Below are 21711 nucleotides of genomic sequence, written 5' to 3' on the forward strand. Positions count from 1 at the left end.
GACCACAAAGAAAATCCCTCCAAAAACAAAAATCAGGATCTCTTCGGCGAATATTTTGTGAAAATATTTGAGAGAATCGGAGGATTTGAGAAAAAAACAAACGGTCAGACGAAGAGGGAAATGCCCAGATCAGAAAACCACCACCAACAACAACAACAACAAAGCCTTTTCCCACTAAGTGGGGTCGGCTATATGAATCCTAGAACGCCATTGCGCTCGGTTTTGTGTCATGTCCTCCGTTAGATCCAAGTACTCTAAGTCTTTTCTTAGAGTCTCTTCCAAAGTTGTCCTAGGTCTTCCTCTACCCCTTCGGCCCTGAACCTCTGTCCCGTAGTCACATCTTCGAACCGGAGCGAAGCTGAGAAGAATACTCTCGAAGCGAAGCTGAGAAGAATACTCTCGAAGCGAACAGACCAAGGATGAAAGACGCGTGCCCAACATGGGCAAAAGCGACTTTCGACTGCACAAAAAAGGAATCAACGCTTTGAGCCAAGAAAAAACCGAGGGCATTTCCGCCATTTCACTGTTCACGAACAGTGAAAAACTGCACCACCCGAGTTTGGGTTTTAGTATATGTATAATGTGTAAATAGAATTATAAGTACAATTATATATATGTAGTAATAGAATTGTAAACATTGTTGTAATTATGTGGAACTCGGGTTGTAAACCCGTGACATCGCGGGCTGTTTTGCTCGTGAGAACTAAAACTTAGTTTATATACGAATCTGCTATGGTAGTCTCAGCGCCTCATGTTGGACCAGCAGGTCACGAGTTCGACACCTCATGATGGTGTTTTCTTACTACATCTTCAGGATTTTTATCTCTTTTTGGTTGTGGGCTTGCTTCCAAGATTGAACTTCAACAAACAAATGGGTTGCTCAGGCTTGTAGCTGACTTGGATCTTTCCTAGCCCAATAGTTCACATCAATCCATCAATCACGAGGTCATCCCTTCGATTCCACGTGTGTCCAATTCCCTCTCACTTCTTTAATTTTCCGTTTTGTTTATTATTATTATTTTTTTCTTAGGAGTTTTAATGAAAAGAGTTTGAGCAAAGTTTAATTTAACAAAAAATCATCCTATATTATTATTTAACCAAAGGAGCTTCATATTTAATCTTAAGAACACAACTAATCTATATTAGATCCCACAAACATTGAAAACACATGGGATGAATTAAAAGCCCAAAACGGAATAACTTTTTTTCCAATTCTTGCCCCTAACGGAACCATTCTGTCAGCCAATTTGCTCGAAACACCTCTCCCACCTCGCTCGCCGTCGCAGTCTCCCACCTCGCTCGATTTGCTGCGATTTGGCTAGAGAAACAATCCCCTGAATCTTCCAGTCGATCTTGTCTTCTTGTTCTAGGTTCGGTCAGATCTTTGTCTCTTTGCTGCAGACTATTATTTATTTAATTAAATCCTGTGTCATTCTATTTGTTCGATTTGATTCTGATTCCTTTAGATGTTAGTTTCGTGAAAGTTTTTGAAATTTTATGGTTTTTTTTGTTCGTTTATGGATTAATTAAATCATGTGCTCTCTCTTCCCTCTGCCCGTCAGTCTCTCTTCTCTCCCTGCGCCTGCTGCTCTGTCCCTTCCTCTTTTCCCTCTGTTTTTCTTTTGTTTTTTTTTTTGTCAGTCCGTCCCCCTCTGCCTCTTTATTTTCTGTTTTTCTTTCTCTGGACAGTACCGCTCTGCCTTCCGTCTCTTCTTCTTTTATTCTTTTTGTCAGTGTGCACTCCATTTCCTTCCCACTCTTCTCTTCTTTTCTTATTTTATTTCTATTTTCTTTTCTTTCTGCCATCCCCGTCAGTCTCTCCACTCCCTGCCTATTTTATTTCAGTCTGTCCTCCACTCTCTTTGTTTTCTGCTCAGTGTCTTCCTTTTCGTCCCATTTATTTTCTGTTGCTCAGTGTCTCCCCCACTGCTTTTGCGCACTCCACTTACTTTCTTTTCTTTTATTTTCTTTTTAGTTTTTTTTATTTATTTTCTCCATTTTTCTTGAAATTGATCATAAAACAAAATTAACTGCACATTAACACAAGGTAAGGTAAAATGCCACAATTTTAACACAAAAACATCACAAAGACTTTAGAAATGGATGGTATAAATGCATGAAATATATGAGTGATCAAATACCCCCAAACTTGCATTTTTGCTAGTCCTCTAGTAAAACAAAACAAAACAAAACCACTCAACTAAAACTAGACTCAACAACTTAGTAGCCAACTTCTCAATTTCGATTTCAGAGATAAGTGCTAATCATGAAACAAACAACCAAGAACTAATCAAGAGCTCAAAACATCATCCAATAATTAACCAAATTTCCTTCAAACAAAACGTTGAAATGCCATGTGTGAGCTAGCCATGTCAATGCAATTCCAAACTCCTTTAAATCATCATATGCAAACATGTGAGCTTCTCACAAGACATACGCTCATTCACTCATAAGTTTTGGTTAATGTGTTTCACTCAAGTGATCTCTTTGTACATGCCGTCATATGTTTGCTTGTCCACCTAACTCACTTATCAATATTTAAGTAATACCTTGGATCAATAGGACTTTATTACGGTTGTAATGGGGCTAAAGGTGATAGGCTAATGAAAGAAAGGATATGGAAATCAAAAATTTTGAGAAAGTACACTTTGGTAGTTTTCCAACACCTCAATATCACACCACCTCAAATTGAAAGCAAAATAATAAAACCTTGAGCACCTGTTACTCCCCAAATTTAACTTCAAAAGGAAATTTATACTCTACCGACACATTTTCAACAAAACAACGCTCTCCAATTTTCTTTTTTTTTGTTAGTCCGTCCCCCTCTGCCTCTTTATTTTCTGTTTTTCTTTCTCTGGACAGTACCGCTCTGCCTTCCGTCTCTTCTTCTTTTATTCTTTTTGTCAGTGTGCACTCCACTTCCTTCCCACTCTTCTCTTCTTTTCTTATTTTATTTCTGTTTTCTTTTCTTTCTGCCATCCCCGTCAGTCTCTCCACTCCCTGCCTATTTTATTTCAGTCTGTCCTCCACTCTCTTTGTTTTCTGCTTAGTGTCTTCCTTTCCGTCCCATTTATTTTATGTTGCTCAGTGTCTCCCCCACTGCTTTTGCGCACTCCACTTACTTTCTTTTCTTTTATTTTCTTTTCAGTTTTTTTTTATTTATTTTCTCCATTTTTCTTGAAATTGATCCTAAAACAAAATTAACTGCACATTAACACAAGGTAAGGTAAAATGCCACAATTTTAACACAAAAACATCACAAAGACTTTAGAAATGGATTGTATAAATGCATGAAATATATGAGTGATCAAATACCCCCAAACTTGCATTTTTGCTAGTCCTCTAGTAAAACAAAACAAAACAAAACCACTCAACTAAAACTAGACTCAACAACTTAGTAGCCAACTTCTCAATTTCGATTTCAGAGATAAGTGCTAATCATGAAACAAACAACCAAGAACTAATCAAGAGCTCAAAACATCATCCAATAATTAACCAAATTTCCTTCAAACAAAACGTTGAAATGCCATGTGTGAGCTAGCCATGTCAATGCAATTCCAAACTCCTTTAAATCATTATATGCAAACATGTGAGCTTCTCACAAGACATACGCTCATTCACTCATAAGTTTTGGTTAATGTGTTTCACTCAAGTGATCTCTTTGTACATGCCGCCATATGCTTGCTTGTCCACCTAACTCGCTTATCAATATTTAAGTAATACATTGGATCAATAGGACTTTATTACGGTTGTAATGGGGCTAAAGGTGATAGGCTAATGAAAGAAAGGATATGTAAATCAAAAATTTTGAGAAAGTACACTTTGGTAGTTTTCCAACACCTCAATATCACACCACCTCAAATTGAAAGCAAAATAATAAAACCTCGAGCACCTGTTACTCCCCAAATTTAACTTCAAAAGGAAATTTATACTCTACCGACACATTTTCAACAAAACAACGCTCTCCAATTTTCTTTTTTTTTTAATTGAAAGAAACAAATCTGCAAAAGCTACATCATCCATCAAATTCACATTTCATTGTAATACACATGCTCCATCCATTTTTCTACATAAATGAAACCCCCAAAAGCACAACCCATGTAATACTTTCTCAAAACAATAAGGAATCGATTTTTGTGTATAGGCTCAACTCCAATATTGAAGCAAGGTAAAGAGATGTGGCTAACAAAGAAATGGCTTAGTTAAAGGCTCAATGGGCTACTACGGATAAACATAGCATATAAGGTAGGCATGAAAGGCTCAAACGATCCAAAGATGGCCTATATCACTTCCAAGTTATTACATGAATTGATTAATGAATCGAGTAGTATAAAGCAAGTTCTAGAGATACATGTACAGTGAGATCATACGCACAAGAAGGAATGAGATTGATGCATAATGGCTCAATCATGTATAGGCTCAAAAACTCACAAGGTTTACATAATCTCACATGATTCACATATGAAACGCTCAATCATGCTCAAGTTTCACATTGACAAGACTAGGCACATTTATTTTTCAAGTTGATTTCTGGAAATCACAGTTAACACAAAGACAACGAAAAGAACTTAGACTTCTTGAAAGTAAGAAGGAAATTAAAATCAAATCTCATCATTGAATTGAGAAGTAGCTATAAACAACAATAAAAATGCAAAAACTTTTTTTTTTTGTTTTAATAGAGAAATAAACTAACGAAATATATTTCCACCCCCAAACTTAATTATAGCATTGTCCCCAATGATAATGAAAGGAATTTTTTGAACAATAAGACATAAAAATGGAAGGAAAGAAATATAAAATGAAATAAAGACACAGAAAGAAAAGGAAAGAACACACCAATTTGTGTAGGCGAGGAGAGCAGCAGTAAAGATGCATTGGCAAATTGTCTTTCTTCAATCTTTCCAAGTGCCCACTTTTTGCTTTCTTTCTCCTTGTCCCTAGTTGAGGATGAATTGGCAAATTGTCTCCACATGCTTCGAGGTATCATTTTCACTTCCCTTATCTGTTCCCCAGGCAGATGTGGTAGACGAAGAGGAAGCATAAGATGATGAAGATGAGTACTCGAGAGCAAGGCTAGGTAAGCAATCAGGAAGGGGTTCCAGGCAGTTGGCTCCAGATCGGAAGATTGATACCAAGTGTTGGCTGATTGCTCTCTTTCTCCTTGTCGTAAAACAAAGACAAGGAGAAGGACAGGGAGAAAGCATGATATGAGATACTCTTGCTTTCAACCTTCATGATATGAAATACTTTTGCTTTGGAGGGGTTGTTTGCAGAGGTACCCCAAGGAATAAGGAACACTGAGTGACTCGAGAGGGTATGTTGGAAAGGCATTCTCTGAGAAGAAGAAGGTTATGTATGTCTGCCTTGCCATGGAGGGTGAAGGTCGACATTTATAGGAAATAATAACCAGTACTGTTCTTTCAATCTTGTCGGCAACTGTTAGATGATTGAACAGTAAACTTCACGTGCTTTCTACTCTACCAGAAATCGTCGACAGATTGCCCGTGATTTCCGTAAGCTGAGTGTGCATGTGACAGATGCTGACACGTCTGGAAAAGCAGATGCCTCTCCGATTTCTGAGCTTGCCTCTTCGAAATCTGAGCTCCGTCGAGTGCAGAGGTTGCATGTGACGAGTGCGGACAAATCTGGAAAAGAAGATTGGCCGTGGTTTCTGAGCAAGCCCAACTTTTGAGAAAGCGAACGCCTCTTTGATTTTTTTTAGTTGGCTTCTTCGATATCTGGAATTGCCTCTTCTATCTCTGAAATCCCATCGCGTGCTGATTTTTATAGAGGTATGCAGGACGTTCAAAGCACACTTGAATTTCTGCCTGTAAAAACTCCCTCTTTGCATTTCTATGATCTTGACTTGTCCGACCTCTTATTTCTTTAACACTTCTGAAAAATGTTTGGCCCTTCCGACCGTCGTTTTGACTTGAACCTTGGTGAAGAGGCAGCTCCGCCTTCTCCAGACAACATATGTCAGCATACCATGGTACTTGATGAGTAACCGCTAGAAGTTGCTCGTCTGGAAAGCTCTCTTGCAGGGGCAATGAATCTGCCTCATCAGTGCTTGCATTTACTAATCTTGAGAGATGATCCGCCACAACATTCTCACGTTCCTTTTTATCTAGGATCTCCAAATCAAACTCTTGCAAGAAAAGGACCCATCGAATCAATCGTGGTTTGGCCTCTTTTTTAGACAATAAGTACTTAAGAGCAAAATGATCAGAATACACAATGACTTTAGCACCAACTAATTACGATCAAAACTTTTCAAGAGCAAATACCACTGCAAGTAATTCTTTTTCCGTAGTGGCATAATTCAGCTGAGCATCATTCAAAGTGCGGTTGGCATAATATATAACATAGGGGAGCTTGTCACGTCGTTGACCAAGGACAGCACCCACAGCGTAATCGAAAGCATCGCACAGGAGCTCAAAATGAAGGGTCCAATCTGGAGCTGTTATAATTGGGGCTGATGTGAGAAGATTCTTCAATTTGTTGAAAGCATCATGACAATCTGCATTAAAATCAAAACAAGCATCTTTAGCAAGTAAATTACAAAGAGGACGACTAATTTTGGAAAAACCCTTGATGAATCTTCGATAAAAACCCGCATGTCCCAAGAAAGATCTCACATTCTTCACAGAAGTTGGTGGTGGTAATTTGACGATCACCTCAATCTTTGCTTTGTCGACCTCTATTCCTTTGCTTGAAATTAGATGTCCTAGCACAATGCCATGCTTAACCATAAAATGGCATTTCTCCCAATTTAACACAAGATTAGTCTCCCTACATCTTTCCAAAACCAAAGACAAGTTATCCAAACATATATCAAAAGAATTACCAAAAACAGAAAAGTCATCCATAAAAACCTCGACAATATTTTCAACCATTCCAGAAAAAATACTCATCATGCATCGTTGGAAAGTGGCAGGGGCATTGCACAATCCAAATGGCATTCGTCTGTATGCAAATGTACCAAAAGGGCATGTAAACGTTGTCTTCTCTTGATCCTCAGGGGCAATTGGAATTTGGTTGTACCCTGAATAACCATCTAAGAAACAATAGAAAGAATGACCAGCTAGTCTCTCGAGCATCTGATCAATGAATGGCAGCGGAAAATGATCCTTTCTAGTGCTGTTATTGGGCTTTCTATGGTCAACACACATTCGCCATCCGGTGGTCATCCTTGTAGGCACAAGCTCGTTGTTATCATTCTTCACCACAGTAATACCAGTTTTCTTTGGAACCACCTGAGTCGAGCTCACCCATTTGCTATCCGAGATTGGATAAATGATACCTGCATCGAGTAACTTCATCACCTCAACTCTTACAACTTCCTTCATGATCGGATTTAGACGTCTTTGAGCTTCAACAGTTGGTTTAGTCCTAGCCTCCGTAAAAATCCTATGCATGCACAAAGCTGGACTAATGCCTTTTATGTTAGCAAGTGTCCACCCCAGAGCATCTTGATGCTTGCGAAGAACTCTTAGTAATTTGTCTTCCTCCGTGTCATTAAGATCAGCAGCAATAATAACAGGCAAGGTCTTATTCACCTCGAGATGAGCATACTTGAGGTGGCTCGGCAGTAGCTTGAGCTCTAACTTCGGAGCTTGCTCACTTGCAGGAAAAAGAGGCTACTTAGGCACTCCAAGGCTTTCATAAACATGTCGCCACTTTGGATTATGAATTGGTGCACTATCCAATGCAGCGATGACGTCCACCACATTTTCTTCCATAGATAAAGTAGCATCATGGTTGGTGAGGCAAGTTAACAGCTCATCATTAGATGATCGTGAGGCAAAGTTTGCATGCACAATCCCATCCAAAACATCAACACGAAAACACTCTTCAGGTTTGAAAGGACGCTTGACAGCTTCAAAGAGTTTGAATACAACTGATTCTCCTTGCACTCTTAGGGTTAAAGTACCTGCTTCCACATCAATAAGTGTCCGGGCGGTGGCTATGAACGGTCGGCCTAAAATGAGAGGCACTTCCTTGTCTTCCTCCATGTCAAGTACAATGAAATCAGCTGGGAGATAGAATTTATCCACTTTAATAATCACATCTTCCAGAATACCCAAAGGATAGGTCACGGACCTATCTGCCAATTGAAGACTCACAGATGTGGGCTTGAGTTCTCCTTCACCTAATTTTTGAAAAACAGAATAAGGCATAAGGTTAACACTTACTCCTAAATCAATCAATACTTTATGAAAATCAAGACTACCAATAGTACAAGAGATAGTGAAACTCCCCGGATCTTTCTTCTTGGGTGGTAGCTTATGTAAGAGGACAGCACTGCATTGTTCAGTTAAAATCACATTCTCGTATTCCAAGAACTTTTTCTTTTTAGAACATAGCTCTTTCAGAAATTTGGCATATGATGGGATCTGTTTAATAGAATCTAATAGAGGCAAATTAATTTGAACCTTAGCCAACGTCTTCATGAATTCAATGCATTGTTGATCCTTGGAACGTTGTTGCTGCCTTTGTGGAAATGGCAAAGGTGGCTTGTATGGTGGCTTGTCAGAAGGTGCAAATAAACTACCAAGGTCTTTTTCCTTGTTTGCATCAAAGTTGGGTCGAGATTGCACTTTGTCACTTGCACTAGGATCTGGAATACCTGCTTCAGAAATAGCCTCTGACCGAGACTTTGCAACTAATGGTGTACTTTCAGTAAACTCTTCTTCTTCCACTTCGGCTTCATGGTGCACCACTTCTCTGTTGTCATAGCTCTTGCCACTTTTCAATGTTCGTATTACTTTGCAATGCTCCATCCCTCTTGGATTTTGCTCAGATTGGCTCGGGAACTTTCCTTTCTCTCTTTCATTGAACATGGTAGCAAGCTGTCCAACTTGAGTCTCCAAATTCCCCACTGATGCCGTGAGATTCTGAATGCTAGTTTGTGTGGATTGGACAAAACTGTTGGTGCTATTAGAGAGAGCAGACATATGTTGAGCTAGCTGTGACATTTGGTCTTCAAGAGATGGTTTCTTAGTCTCACTAGTTGATTGGTAAGACTGTTGGTATTAACGTGGCTGTTGGTTGCCACCCCAACTGAGATTGGGATGGTTCTTCCACCCAGGATTATATGTATTGGAATAAGGGTCACTTCTGGGTCTAATGAAATTATTCACCATATTCACATGATCTTGCACAAGCTCAGGGTAGCTATCCTTGTTGGGGCATTGAGTGATGTCATGAGTTGTCTCACTACAAATGATGCACGCTTCTTGGGCATTGGGCATGGAAGAGACCCGCATTAAGGCAACAAATTTGGCATTAAAATTCTTTTCCATTTTAGCAATTTGAGCAAAAACATTAAGAGAACTCTGAGAAATCTCAAAAACTCCCCTCTTTTGTGTTTGTTCTTCTGTCCATTGTTGGGATTCAGAAGCCATCATATTAAACAACTCAAATGCTTCCCTTGCTGATTTTGACATTAATAACCCTCTAGCAGATGCATTCACTTGACTCTTGGTGGTGGCATTGAGACCATCATAAAATATGTTCATTTAAAGGTTAGAATCAAACCCAGCATGAGGACATTTTGTGTACATCTCATTATACCGTTCCCAAGCTTCATGGAAAGACTCGTTTGGTTTTTGAGCGAAAGCCAATATCTCTTTCTTGAGTGCAAGAGTCTTGGAAGAAGGAAAAAACTTATTGAGAAATTTTTCTTGCAATTCTGTCCATGTTGTAATGCTATTGGCAGGCAGAGAATGCAGCCACGCCTTGGCTTTGTCCTTCAAAGAGAATGGGAACAAGCATAACTTGATAGCTTCAGAAGAGAAACCTCTGATTATGGTGTTGTCACATGCCTCAATAAAATCAACCAAATGCATGTTGGGATCACTGTTTGGCAACCCATGAAAGGATGGCAATATGTTGAGAATGTGAGGTTTGATTTCAAAGGATGTCCCATCTTCCACATCTGGATATATAATGCACCTTGGCACTGCATTGATTCTCGCCGCCAATGAATTCCTTAAAGGTTGACCTGCTGCAGGTAAGGCTAGGGTCATGTGTGCAACTGGTGCCAAAGGTTGGAAAATAGATGTGTTGCTCTCAGGATCACGGAACAAATCCTTAAGAAAAGTATCACCAAGGTTGGAATTTTGTGCTAAATATTTTTCTGTAGCTAACTTCCTTGCACTTCTCTCTGGTTCAGGGTCGTAAGGAATAAGCACTTGATTCTTGGACCTTGTTCCAATCACCATATACTACACCTGAACAAACAACAAAAATATTAAGCCACAATAAAAATAAAAGTAAAATAAAATAAAACTTAACAGAAACTAACTAAACAACAAAAAGAAAAAGAAAGTAAGTAAACCTAGATGAATTAAAAACACAATTTATGCAAATTGGCAACCACTAGTTAATTAAACGAAAACAAAAATCTCACACCACACATCCACTACACTTAATTAAAGATCAAAACTCAACTAAATTAATTGCTGTTTTTTTTTTAATTTTAAATAATTTTTTTTTAATTTTAATAATACTTGACTTAGAACAGAAATTTGTGAAAGGGATACATAAACAGATAACTTTTTTTTTTAATTTAATGATTAATAAAAATAAGACATAAACACAAGCATAAGAAAAATAAACACAAAAGCTCGGGAACTGTTGGCACAGTCCCCGGCAACGGCGCCAATTTCTTGATAGCGATTTTACCACTTGTAAAACAAAGGGTTAAATCATAGAAAATTCTTGCAAGAGAACAAGTGTTTGTAGTATAGAATGGCTCAAGCAAGGTCGATCTCCTCAGGGACTGATATAAACAATTTACGAGTTTTTGTGTATTTAACTTATTTAACTCTAAGAATTACACTAAATTAACGAAACTAAATATTATTGGATGTGACTTAAACAAATATCTAAAAATGGGAATTGGTTTATAGGAATAATGATTCAACTTAAACAAAACAAGTAAATAAGGAAATTCAAGATAAAATAAATGATTGAAGAAAAATAGATTGACAATATGCTAGAGTTCAACATTTACCAATAACACTCCTACGTAGCTATTCCAATTGCTTAAATAATTGAAAACACACATGCTTTGAAGGTTGGATTTTCCTTGTGTATGTTTTACTTGTGACATTCAAGCTAAAACGCATACCACTACATGCAACTTATCCATGACATTTGGATTAAATATAAACATGAGTGATTCATTAATCTTGGTGAAAATCCTTTTGTTAAACCATATAATCCCTAAGAGCATGATATTTACCTTAGGAGAGTACAATCCTCAATCACAAGAAGCACAACCAATTTTAACGTGACATTCGTTCAAAATTGCATCCGATAACTTTTCTAAGCATCCTAATGGTGATCAATCATCAAGACACATAGATAGTTTAATTTAGAGATTGAAAATGTCAAAGCAAGCATGTAACAACACTTAAGCAATTGAAAAATAAATCTACGTATTCATGTTGCGGCTCATGGCCTCACTCTAGCATAATAAATTAGTTACATATAATTATGTTCATACATAAAAATTTATCTATAAAACAAAATAACAAAGAAAGAAAACACCCGTTTTTTGTTCCTCCTCTGCTCTGACTTCTTTTCCTCCTCTGCTCTGACTTTCTGCGCCCTCTGCTGTGCTCTCTCTTCCCTCTGCCCGTCAGTCTCTCTTCTCTCCCTGCGCCTGCTGCTCTGTCCCTTCCTCTTTTCCCTCTGTTTTTCTTTTGTTTGTTTTTTTTTTGTCAGTCCGTCCCCCTCTGCCTCTTTATTTTTTGTTTTTCTTTCTCTGGATAGTACCGCTCTGCCTTCCGTCTCTTCTTCTTTTATTCTTTTTGTCAGTGTGCACTCCACTTCCTTCCCACTCTTCTCTTCTTTTCTTATTTTATTTCTGTTTTCTTTTCTTTCTGCCATCCCCGTCAGTCTCTCCACTCCCTGCCTATTTTATTTCAGTCTGTCCTCCACTCTCTTTGTTTTCTGCTCAATGTCTTCCTTTCCGTCCCATTTATTTTTTGTTGCTCAGTGTCTCCCCCACTGCTTTTGCGCACTCCACTTCCTTTCTTTTCTTTTATTTTCTTTTCAGTTTTTTTTTTATTTCTTTTCTCCATTTTGCTTGAAATTGATCCTAAAACAAAATTAACTGCACATTAACACAAGGTAAGGTAAAATGCCACAATTTTAACACAAAAACATCACAAAGACTTTAGAAATAGATGGTATAAATGCATGAAATATATGAGTGATCAGTAAGTAGACATTTTGAATACGTTGTTGTATTCTTCATATCATCGTTATTGAGGATGTCATTTTAGTTCTATGCTTTAAATGAGAATTGATGTTGTGGCTAATGTTTCTTTCGCTACATTACTCTTTCGTAGTCTGTTCCATATCTGTTGTATTCTTATTCATCACTCTTAGGTTCAACTACCGAAACGAGTAGGGAAGAAACCTATTAATCTAGAGTATTGCCATTGTGTGTCACTCATATACATACACCCTTACTTACTTATAGAGATTAGAGAATAAACCTGTAACTACTCAGGGTTTTCCCTCACCCCGCTTACTTCTTAGATGGTTTTCCATCCCCATATATTACCTCAAGGAAAAGCGCACTCCACGGAAACCTTGTTATTGCTCAAAGAATCTGAGATGTTATGATGGCCGTACCAAGAACTAATATGGTTTCTCAATCAGTTGACAATGCATTTTACTATGCAGGTAAGAAGAACATCAGCACAAGTAGAAGGTGGAGATGTGTGATCATAATCTAATGATCTTGTAATCTATTAAAGTAACTGACTGATTTATTTCTGTTAATTAGTTTGATATTTAAGGAAGCACAATTTGTTTCTACCAAAGTTAAGGAAGCACAGTTTCCCAAATAATAAAATTTCAGTTTTTTTTTTTAATTTCAGGTTTTATAAATGTATAAAAAAAGGAACTGAAATCGTATCGGAAAAAAAAAACTGTATAAAACCGAACCAGAAACTGGATATTAAATTCAGTTCGATTTCGCTTTTGGTAAAAAACTGAACCAATTGAAATCGAACCCACCCCTAATTGGTACTATCACTATTTCTTAAACTGAACACCGACTATTTCTAAAATTGAATATGGACACTATCACTATTTCTTAAACTAAATACTCATTTTTTTGCATTTTATTTTACTGATTTGAGCTTTGAAAGTCTGAAAATTCCAAAAAGATTCATAAGACACATGGAAGGCAGAACATCTGGGTTAGTGTTGAATCAATCGATTGGTGGTTTGTTCTTGCATCATAAATAATGCTTAGTCCTTAGTCATGTTTCATAAGTGCCTAGTTATTAAGTCTAGTTTCATAAATAGTTTATAGTATTTGGTACAGTTTCATAAATAATGTCTCTTTCTTGGTCTGATTTCATAAATAGTGTTTAGTAATTGATCAACTTTCATAAATAGAACCGAGGGTGGTGCGTCATCACAGGAGAGGGTTTGTATTTCAATTTGGAGGGAGGGAGGTTGATTCGGTGGAACTGGACTAAGAACTAGACACTATTTATGAAATCGGGTACTATTTATGAAACTGAACAGGGTACTATTTATGAAACTGAACATGATTATTATTTATGAAACGGGACATGAAAACTATTTAAGAAACTGAACACGGGTACCATTTATGAAACAGAACACGAAAACTGTTTATGAAACTAAACACGGGTACTATTTATGAAATTGAACACGATTACCATTTATGAAATTGAACACAGAAACTATTATGAAACTGAACACGAAAACTATTTATAAAACTGAACACGGGTACTATTTATGAAACTAAACACGAAAACTATTTATGAAACTGAACACATATACTATTTATAAAACTGAACACGAGTACTATTTATGAAACTTCAAATATACCAAATACGAACAATGTACCATTTTTTTCCTCGGTGAGAATAAAGTAGAAACATACAACATGTTGAGTAAATCAAGAAAGCATATGCCACCACCAGACTTATATCAAAAATTCTAACTTTTAATTTGAACACATCACAATTTCTAACACAATAATCCAAAATTAACTAAATTAATCAGTCAAGTAGAAATCAGGAGTGCAGATCTTCTGCACCGAAAATCATATGTGGCCTCTCATTGGCTTCCCTCAAAATTTACACTTGTCCCTCAATTGATTCAATATAACACTGTTAACCATCCAAATAAAAACTCTGGAAAAAAAAAGAAGGAAAATAGCAGCCCATTACCCAGTCTTCACCTACCAATGCCACTAGCGCACAATCCATCATCAACCCCACCGCGTCCAAAATTGCAAAACCTAAAAACAAGGGGATTTTTTTCGCGTGGGGAAGGTGAAAGGTCTGCGACTCTCTGTCCGAGAGAAAAACAACAAGGGGCTTTGATTCCATCTGCATCAAAGTAATTTTTTTGTCCTCATGGGAGGAAAAAAACAAAAGAAGGATAGGAAGTTTTATTTGATCAAGGGATGGCTGAAAAGGGGAATCAGTTTTTGTTGTCATTACGAATCCATCGGCGGAGCCCCCAGTCACCCACTTTGACAAATCCAGTTCCACCGAATCAACCTCCCTCCCTCCAAATTGAAATACAAACTCTCTCCTGTGATGACGCACCAACCTCGGACTAATCAAATTCAACACCCCCGTTAACCTCAAGAAATGATTCAGGATTTGGAAGCAAACGAGAAGCAATCCGAGATTAGAAAATCAAATGACAGATGAATAAAACCCAGAATTTATGTGTGTTCTTCTCTCTCTCCTCTCTTTATTTGCGCACTAAATCAGTTTCTCATCATCAACCTGAAAAATCGAAGTGGAGTTGCAGATAGAAAGTTAGAGAGAGAAAGTGAGAGAGAGATAGTGTGGGGGAGCTCGAGAGGGAGTTAGTGGGATTTATGGGTTGTTGGGGGTGAATATAAAGAATCGTGACTTTTTCAGCTCTCTGACAGGGGCAAAAGTAAACTGACGGAATAAAACGAAACTGACTTAACCTAAAACGTTAGGGGCAAAATCGACAAGTAATGATATTATTTTGGTTGGGCCATTGTAGTTGGACTGATTTTGTATTGGGTTTTGTACTAACCATTAAAAAAAATTGTAACATGATTTTTGGTTAAAATATAAAGTTTACAAGCCCTTTTCATTAGTTTTTCTTTTTGTAATCTAATTTTCATTTTTGTCTTTTCTTTTTCGTAAAATAGGATCTTTGTTTATTTTTCTTTTTGTTGTTTTAAGTTTCTTATTACTTTTATTTATTTTTTTCCACACCTTGAGGACAAAGTGTGAAATAAGTTTGGGGTGGGAAGTAAGAACTTTTAGGTTTTAAAATTTTTGAGTTAGTTTAAAAAAAATTCATTATTTTTAAGTTAATATCTATAGATGATGTTAAACGTTAGAACAAATGGACATGGTGAAGGTTAATCCCATAGTAGATGTGAAATCCCTACCTGAATTTCACTATTTAAAGGTACCGTATTTTCGTATTATTAATTGCAACACATTTATATGTACAACGCATGTCCCGACTACTGTGCTTCAAGGTCAATTTATTTATCACATAAGCTTAAGAATAATCAAGTTGATCTTACCGTGAACTGATCAGGACGCCGTCATGCAAGAAAATGCAACCTCATTGTTGCAACCTTCTCGTACTCTGTTTTCAATATGTAGCACGTCCAAATTGTAAAAGCATAGGCCATTACTAAATGAGTCCAAAATCTGCATCAGATGTTAAATAATCATGGGAAGGTAAATTTCCTTGAAAATGCAAACAAGTTTCAATGCACAGTAGCATATAAATGAGTCCCATCAAAAGTAAATGATCACCAGAAGGATATAAACTAGGCAATTCTTAATTTAGATTAAATCTTGCATATTAACCTAGAATGCTAATTACCCTCAGTTGAGAAAATTAAGAAAATTAATTCCTCAAAGGTCAGATTTTTAAATAAATAGTTAGAATATATGTTTTGATTTTATTTATAAAATAGAAATTTCGATTTTGTGTGAGTCTGTGTATTTATAGCCAGCATCTGTTATAATTATGGTCAAAATGAGTAAAAAAATTCGGGTGCGTGATGGCTTCTCTGATTAAAAATAAATAAATTTGGTCTTCATTATATTTTTATATTTGTTGTTCTGCTGTTTTTCATTATGGATGTCGTTAATAGAGCTTTTTCATTATATACTCCTATGCTTTGCAAATAAAGCTTACAGAGAAACAAAGTGGCCTTGATCATTTAGTTTGCTATTTTTTATTATTCATTTGTCTGTCGGTGTTTAAATTTTGGTGTTAAATTTTCGATTCATTTTTTTTACAAGTTTTGTTATGCATTTGAAAAGAAGATGATGAATGTTTTTAATTCATGATAATTCACAGTTTTGACAATAGTTCAACTAAAATAATTTTTCTTCACTATCTCAATATGAAAATATATTCATTTTCCTTTCAGGTTGAACCAAGAAGTCGCCAGGATACACATTTTGGCATCTGCTTAGCATCTGGGCAGAACCTAGACCAACCTCTCCCATGGTAAGTAAATTTCATTTCGTACATAACCAATCAAACTATTTTTTTATAATCATAACACCATGATACAATGTATTGTAATAGAACTTTTTACATGTTTTATAGACTTTTAAAACCCGCAGCAACGCACGAGCTCTATAACTAGTCTACACTAAATGAATCGAAGGTGTCACATCCCGGCCCGGGGCGGATCACTTCCCAGGCCCCCTCCACCACCGTAACACGATATTGTCCGCTTTGGGCCCGACCACGCCCTCACGGTTTTGTTTCTGGGAACTCACGACCAACTTCACAGTGGGTCACTCATCATGGGAGTGCTCTGGCCTCCTTCTCGCTTAACTTCGGAGTTCCTATGGAACTCGAAGTTAGTGAGCTCCCAAAAGGTCTCGTGCTAGATAGGGATGAGAATATACATTTAAGGATCACTCCCCTGGACGATGTGGGATGTTACAATCCACCACCCTTAGGGGCCCGACGTCCTCGTCGACACACTTCTGGTCAGAGATTGGCTCTGATACCAATTTGTCACATCCCGACCCTTGTCACATCCCGACCAGGGGCGGATCACTTGTACATGAATCTATTTCCAATTGCTTTTCAATAAACTATGATGCTCAACACCTCAGATTAACCGTGATGCACATATTAACCCTCATATTTTCCTTTACTCATTGAATTGGATGAATGCATGCGACAACCCAAATCATTCTCTAAAAGTCCCCTATATGAATGCATAATAGAGATACAATCAGAGATCATTACGTTCAATGAAAATCATAAGTGTTGACGAGGCAATTGTAACTATGAATGCATGATACGTTTGCCAAGAATTTAATTAACGTGATTGTGACAAGCAACCTTCACTACTCATGAATATAAACTTGTAACGATTAGGTGAAACTCATTTATATTCTTGCATCTAATTCATGCATGAAAACTAAGTATGCATCCTTAATAAACATACAAGAATCAGTTATGAAGAAAATAGATAATTGAATTGCAATCACAACTTATCAAATCACATTTGGAAGAAATCAATTCATATCTCAAGCATGTTCATGGCTTCAAACTTCCCCCTAACTAAATATGGGTTTGGCCACTCATAGTTACAACAAAATCAGAAATTAACAAAGTAGACATTTAAAACAAGAACGAAGTACACCTAAAACGCTCCAATCTTCAAGCTTGAAACGCCAAGGACCTTCTTCTTCCCCACCTTGTTGCGGCACAAGTGTCTATGGATGTTTATGGATGAATGGAAGGTTCATGGATAGGTTTAGATTGGATGGAGAATGCGGCAAAGAATGGAGAGTTGTGTAGATGATGTGTGTGTGTGTTTTTTATAGATCTCCTAGTTATGGTGAAGGATGGATGTATTTATAGGCTAGGGAGATGACCACCATCTAATTAAGGTGGTAGTGGTGTATGTTGTGGTAATGAGTGGATGTAATGGGTGTAATGGGTGAGTGTTGTTGTAATGAGTGGATGTAATGGGTGTAGTGGGTTGTGGTAATGAGTGGATATAATGGGTGTAGTGGGTGAGTGTTGTTGTAATGAGTGGATGTAATGGGTGTAATGGGTGAGTGTTGTTGTAATGAGTGGATGTAATAGGTGTAGTGGGTGAGTGTTTTCGTAATGAGTGGATGTAATGGGTGTAGTGGGTTGTGGTAATGAGTGGATGTAATGGGTATAGTGGGTGAGTGTTTCTAGCCTCTTTTGACTTCAAATTCGTCCATCCATCTTGCTCCATGCATAAGCTATCCAATCTTGGCCAAAAACTGCTCCAAATTGCTCCAAATTGCACTTTCTTGCCAACTTTGCCATTATAACCTACAAACACACGAAAATAGCTTAAAACACTCTTATAAGCAATAACTGACTAAGTAAGTGCAAGAAAACATGTTAACTAAGTCGCATAAATATGCTCCTATCAAATTCCCCCACACTTAGCTTTTGCTAGTCCTCGAGCAAAATAAAGAAAACAAAACACAACCTAAACCTTCCAACGTTTGCCTCAAGGATTTCCAACACACATGACATGTTAAAAATCATTATTCCCACAGATTTTAGTTATCTTCACACTTGAGCACATACTTAATCACAGTCACCACTTACTAGTTCACATTTAACCAATTAAAACGATGTTTTGAATGTAGTAACATGCCTTAGAGAATTTGCTCAATTCCTTACAAGATACTCTCTATTTTCACACATTTTCTGACTACACACCCTACACTAGTTATATCTGAGAAGATTGATGTAAACATGAAAACGAACGCTCACATATATGTATAACAAAGAAAGCAATTTTTCTGGAGTTATTAAGCATGTTTAAATATGATCTCATGAATGGAATGCTACTACTTAGATGCAAGAACCAGTGACACCATATGCTCATACCAATTCCAAACTCCACATATTGAAACGAATAACACTCAAGATGAAGTTAAGGGTTGTAACGGGTTTTAAGGGTAATGGCTAACAAAGAAAGGATAGAGATAACAAACGTTCTGAAAGCAATAGCAAGCAAAGTAATGAAATCGACACTTGGAATTCACTTTAGAATGCAGAAATCAACTCTTAAACACAAGGGAAGATTCATGCAATACTTAGGGAATTCAATGTTTTTGACCTTTTCTTCAACAACCAACACTTTAAAGCTCTCTTTTTTTTTCTTTTTTTTTTAATTGTCGTGCCTATGGCTCACAAACACGCACTTTGAATCACTTCCCCCACACTTGTTTTTCTGCAAAAGTTCATCAAAAGGAATTTATTTTAAGTCATGTTTTACTATGCTTTAAGAACAAGGGTATGGATGGTCCTAATCTAGGCTAGGTAAGGATAGTGTGGGTTACAAAGAACATAGGCTAAACAAGGCTCAAGGGGTTAAACTTAAACACATATGACGTGATAGGCTTTTTGGCTCTTGGCTCACTAAAACAACTTCATCTTGATGTGTTATGCAAATCAATAGCATGCTTTGAATGAAATGGGCATGAGTTCTAGTATTTGGAACTAAATGATGAAACGCCTTCTAAGTAGTAACCAAGCAAAGAATAATGAGATCATGCAACGACTTTAGAAAACAACAATGCACAAATTAATACTCTCCAAAGAACGTTTTAGGCTCAAGTCTCTCAGGGTTGTAGCGTTAATTTGAGTTCCTTCCTTCAAGCATATTACGAAAAACTGATTTATTTTTTATTTTTTATGATTGCATGTGAATTCATAAATTATAACCACAACCAAGCATAAACCAAAGAGTAAATCAAACTTCTATCCATGTTTATAACTTTCTTTAACAGTCGTGCAATTAAAAACCAAATCCTCATCATTGTGTTGGAATGTACCCTAAAACACAAAAACAACTCTTTTTGGGTTTTTCAAAACAATTTTTCAAATTTTTGTGAGATTTTCGGATTTCTCTTTCAAAACGCAATAAAACACTTCAAAACAGACTAAAAATACTTAAAACGGTGAGAACAACTTAACTTCTTGTGATAGATGATCTTTTGGTTTCGATAGTGAATGACTTGGCACAAATTTTATCGTGCTTGTTGACTTTCCACAGCTTTGATCTTGAACTGGATTGTACTTTTGAACACGGAAGAGGAGAGTTCCTTGTGGTGGTGATTTGATGGTATTGTACGACGAGGCTTTGTTCTTTGGCGAAGGTGCCCTCAAAATGTTGTTGAAACTTCTCGAGCTCTTGGATTCAACTCGGACTCCTTCTGCTGCACTCTTCTCTGCTTGATTCTTCTGTATGGCAGGCAGGCACTAGGCAGAGGTGATGGTCTATTTCTTTGTTCAATCTTTCCAAGTGCCGGCCGATTGGTTTCCTTCTCCTTTGTCCTGCAGGTAAGAGCAAGGGTAAAGGAAAAACATGCCATAAGATACCTTTGCCTTCGACTCTGATGATATGAGGTACTTTTGCTTTTGAAGAAGCATCTTTCCACAGGTTTATTTTTTTGAACTGGGCTGAGGAGCTTCTTAGCAAGGAAGAGAAGACTTGATCTTGAAGGAGATTGGACCATGAGCAATCTCACATGGCAAGTAATCCTCAGCTTAGTTGATGATGAATTAGCACGTTGTCTCCACATGCTTCCCGGTATCATTTTCACTTGCCTTACTTATTCTCCATGCAGATGTAGCATCTTCTCTAGAAGTACGACAACAGTTAAAGATGAGTACTCGAGAGTAAGACTAGGTAAGCAATCAGGAAGGGGTGAGAACAAAGACAAGGAAAATGACAGGAAGAAAGCATGATATGAGATACTATTGCTTTTAACCTTCATGATATGAAATACTTTTGCTATTGATGACTTGTTTGCAGAGGTACTCCAAGGGATGAGGAATACTAAGTAACTCGATAGGCTATGTTGGGAATGCATTCTCGGAGATGAAGAAAGGTTGAGTAAGTCTGTCTTGCTATGTAGGGCGAAAGTTGACAATTATTGGCATTTCTTCATAACCGGTAGAGGGTACTATTCTTTTACTCTTGTCGGCAACCGTTGGGTGATTGAACAGTAAGATTCACGCGCTTTCACTTTGTTAGATATCTTTTGACAAAGCTACCCGTAATTTCCGCAAAGCTGATGTTGCGTGTGATCAGGTGTTGACACGTCGGAAAAAATCGAACTTTTGAAATTCGGCCCATGGTTTCTGAGCAAGGTCTAACTTTTAAGAAAGCAGACGCCTCTTCGATTTCTGAGTAGACCCCTCTTTGATTTCTGAGCAGACTCCTCTTCGATTTCTGAGCAGACGCCTCTGTGATTTCTGAGTTTATATAGAGGCACGTATTACGTTCCAAAGCACACTTGAATTGCCGCCTGTAGAAGTTCCCTTCTTGCACTTCTGAGATCTTGATTTGTCCAACCTCTTCTTTTTCTTCAACACCTTCGAAGAAATGTCTTGCCCATCTGACCGTCGTCTTGATTTGAATGTCGGGGAAGATATTGACATGTCTTCTCCAAACAACATTTGGCATCCATCATTCTTTTCCCTCAATGGTCCTCTTACAGTTGGGGACTCTGTGATGAAGAATGATAAGACCGCTGCGGTAGTTGCTAGAAATCTTCTCACTCTAAGAGATAGTATGATGCTTTCCAAGCGGTCCAACGAGATAGTTGTTCAGGACTCTCTAGCCTTCAGCATCCAGTGTGCAGGCTCAGTGTCAAACAT

The 21711-nt window shown here is 37.4% G+C and overlaps 1 non-coding gene across 1 annotated transcript; it reads left to right on the forward strand.

Moving 5' to 3' along the window:
- The first annotated feature begins 9537 nt into the window (after positions 1–9537).
- Positions 9538–9644, forward strand: LOC139193923 (small nucleolar RNA R71). Its single transcript, XR_011578465.1, has one exon. It is a non-coding gene; the product is annotated as a small nucleolar RNA R71 (small nucleolar RNA).
- Positions 9645–21711: the final 12067 nt, after the last annotated feature.

This window comes from Malus domestica, chromosome 17 (assembly GCF_042453785.1).
Source record: "Malus domestica chromosome 17, GDT2T_hap1".
Taxonomy (NCBI): domain Eukaryota; kingdom Viridiplantae; phylum Streptophyta; class Magnoliopsida; order Rosales; family Rosaceae; genus Malus; species Malus domestica.